This window comes from Neoarius graeffei, chromosome 16 (genome assembly GCF_027579695.1).
Source record: "Neoarius graeffei isolate fNeoGra1 chromosome 16, fNeoGra1.pri, whole genome shotgun sequence".
Taxonomy (NCBI): domain Eukaryota; kingdom Metazoa; phylum Chordata; class Actinopteri; order Siluriformes; family Ariidae; genus Neoarius; species Neoarius graeffei.
The window spans coordinates 7,498,158-7,501,637 of NC_083584.1; the positions used below are offsets into that span (position 1 = coordinate 7,498,158).

General features: G+C 42.2%; 1 long non-coding RNA gene across 1 annotated transcript; it reads left to right on the forward strand.

Moving 5' to 3' along the window:
* Nucleotides 1-209: 209 nt before the first annotated feature.
* LOC132899908 (uncharacterized) lies at nucleotides 210-3,192 on the forward strand. Its single transcript, XR_009656731.1, has 3 exons — nucleotides 210-334; nucleotides 1,422-1,517; nucleotides 2,806-3,192. It is a non-coding gene; the product is annotated as an uncharacterized LOC132899908 (long non-coding RNA).
* Nucleotides 3,193-3,480: the final 288 nt, after the last annotated feature.

Here is a 3,480-nt window from a genome sequence, read left to right on the forward strand (position 1 = left end):
AACATTCATGAAATGAGGCTAGGTGCAATGTGTGACGTTTAAGATGGCAGTGTTTCCTGCTAATGCTTTCCGACTGCAAAACACTTAAAACGCCAAAACTGTACTGTAAATTATAAAAGTATTATATTTGAATTGTTTGAATGGTTTTGCTCCAGATTCTGTTGATAGTCAGATCTGTTTTTATTCTTCATTGTTGGGTTTTAACCGCCTTAATTAAACTAACTAGTTTCCCCATGTTTTTTCGTGATGCAATGCAGAGAGTGTAAATTCATCCACCCGGATGTCCAGACCCTGCTGAAACATTATCTCCTGAGACACTGAGGGGGTCATCAAGGTAAGAATTGGCCTTGCCTCTATCCTGACTGTGTGTGCACCTTCCGCTCATCAAGTACTCTAAAATCTCATCTTTCACGCTACCATAAAAAACCCATACAATTCACACCCCATCAAATTTCAGTTGTGAGCATTGTGCTTTCAAAGATGTCTGCAGTTTAAGTGCATTTTTTAGCCATCTCGGAAGACATTTGAAGAGTGGTGAACTTGTAACATGTCCATTTGTTGGCTGTGCCTATAAAACAAATAAGTTCACCAACTTTGCCAATCACAAAAGCAGGAAGCACAAAAATCATACAGCCAGAGACCTAAAGTCAGCCGTTTCTACCATGCATTTTACATAGGATTTTGCCAGAGGATGAGACATTAATGGCTGTATTTTTAATTATTTTGAGTGAACAATATATTGAAACGGTTATATAAGCTGTACAGTAACTACTTTTCATTGTGTCAAAGTGAAATTTCTTTAATGTTGTCCCATGAAAAGATATACTAACAAATCTGCAGAAATGTGAGGGGTGATGGTTTAGAACAAGGAAGTAGTTCGTTGTTGTCGAGAGGACCAATCACAGTGGCTCTCTTTTGACTGTTTGCTGTAAAGTTCATCCAATTACATTTTCTGGAATTTCATATAGAAGCTTTGAATGTAAGACTAAATGCATTCCACAGATTTATGTTGTGTACAGAATTAGAATTGCTGCCTCACACCCAATACAGCCATCATATTTTGATGCTGGATTTCTTAAAACATCCAATTTGATAGTGGATACTTCATGTAGTTGGCTTTAATACCCTGCCAGGTGGTCTTCAGTGGGGAGTACCAGCTAATGTCACTAAGTGTTCAAAAGAGCATAGTTGTAAACAACTGGATTTCATTTTGGGTCTGGAAGATGCTTCACTTCACATCCGAATGGTATCTTCACTTCTAGCCAGTACTGAAGAACCCTTTCGGATGAATGAAACAACTTTAAAGCTCCAAACAGAAGTCCAGTTGCTTACTACTAAACACAGTTTACTGACATGGCCTAAATGAATAACAATATTCACTGACATGCCACTAAATAAATTCTGTATCTCTGTGTGCCCAGGTGACGGCGATAGCAGAACATAGGAGGAGAGTGGCCTTGGAAGGATTGCCCATTTACCTCAAGGAGGATGCATCAAATCTTTTCAAGACATGTCTGGTAAGAATCAATTTATTCTCTGATACTCTCAACATAATAATGATAATGTTGGGCAATGTGCACTGTGGCAAGAAGGTTTGCTTTGTCCCCCAGCACAGTGTCCAGAGCTTGGAGTAGATGCCAGGAGACATGCCAGTACATCAGGGGACGTGGAGGAGGCCATAGGACAGTTTACAACCCAGCAGCAGGATTGCTATCGCCTTCTTTGTGCAAGGTGGCACAGAAAAACCACTGCCAGAGCCCTGCAAAAAGAGCTTTGCAGGCCACTGATGTGCATGTTGATGCTCAAATGGTCAGAAACAGACTTCATGAGGAGGGTATGAGGGTCTGGTGTCCACACGTGGTTCCTATGCTTACAGAGTGGCACTGTAGGGATTGATTTGCATATACCATAGAACATCAAGATTGGCACATTCACCATTGGTGCCCTGTGCTCTTCACAGATGAGAGCAGTTCACACTGAACACATGTGACAGACATGACAACGTCAGGAGATGCCATGGAGAATGGTATGCTGCCTGCAACATCATTTGTGAAGAGCACAGGGTGCCAATGCAAGAATATGTAGATTTTGATGTTCTCTCGTTTATGCAAATCGCTCCATACGGTGCCGCTCTGTGAGCATAGGCCTCACGTACCAGGCCCTCATACCCTCCTCATGAAGTCTGGTTCTGACCATTTGAGCATCAACATGCACATTAGTGGCCTGCAAAGCTCATTTTGCAGGGCTCTGGCAGTGCTCTTTCCGTGCCACCTGGTACAAGGAAGGAGAAAGCAATTCCGCTGCTGGGTTGTAAACCGTCCTATGGCCTCCTCCACGTCCCCTGGTGTACTGGCATGTCTCCTGGCATCTCCTCCACGCTCTGGACACTGTGCTGGGGGACACAGCAAACCTTCTTGCCGCAGCACACATTGTCATCTTGGATGAAGAGCACTACCTAAGCAAATTCAGTGGGTGAAGGAGATTGTCACGTGGTACCTACAAGGGTGTGAAACTGTCAAAATGCACATGTGACCAAAAAAATCAGCCAGAAAGGATGAAAAAAGAGAAATGGCCTGTGTGGGGTGTATTTTGGTTATTACCTCTACTTTCTACCCATTGCTTGTTAAATTTGCTCAAAATGGATTCATAATGAGCGTTGCTTCGTTACTAACTGGACTGGCTGGTATCACAGAAGTATGATTGACTTGGAGTTGCATTGCATGGTTTTGGTGTTCCCTTTATTTATTGGAGCAGTGAATTTCATTCACATATTCAGTAATGTCTTCTGTCTTTGCACACTCTCAGGACACAGATGAAGAGGAGGATTACACCAAAGGTGTAAAAATTGCCATACTGACAGTCTTTGAGGATGATGTAGCATCCGTTACGTCCCTACCTACGGTCATCAACATTGGCGTGATTTTGGAAGAGAGTGTCATCGTTCAGGGCATAAAGGACCTTCCTTCAGCAGTCGCATACTTGTTTGGCCTGCTGTATTGCATCAACATGGAATACCCCAAAAACCTGAGATACACTTTTGAGGTTTTACAGAAAGTTTTCCTTGACATGGGAGCACACTGCTGCTCTGCACGAGCTCAATCACTCCGAGGTAAAATGCAGAAATGTCTGCGCTAATGTGGCAAGTCCATTTTTCTCTCTCTCTCTCTCTCTCTCTCTCGGAGCTGCAAGTCAGGTGAGGGCAAGAGGCGGAAAAGTTTGTTGAACAGTTAATTGATTGTTTTATACGGATTTTTACTTGTTAATTGTTTAAGGGCTTAAGGTTTATTTACTAAATACTACAGGTCACACCACTGTGTATACAGTAACTGCTTATGTTTACAAGTCCTGTATGTGCTAAAATGTGTGTTTTGAGACTATTTTGATCAATTCAAAAACCTGAGATACACTTTTGAGGTTATACAGAAAGTCTCTCTCTCTGTGATGGGTGTTTTTAAGCGTATTTTTTAAGCATATTCAGTG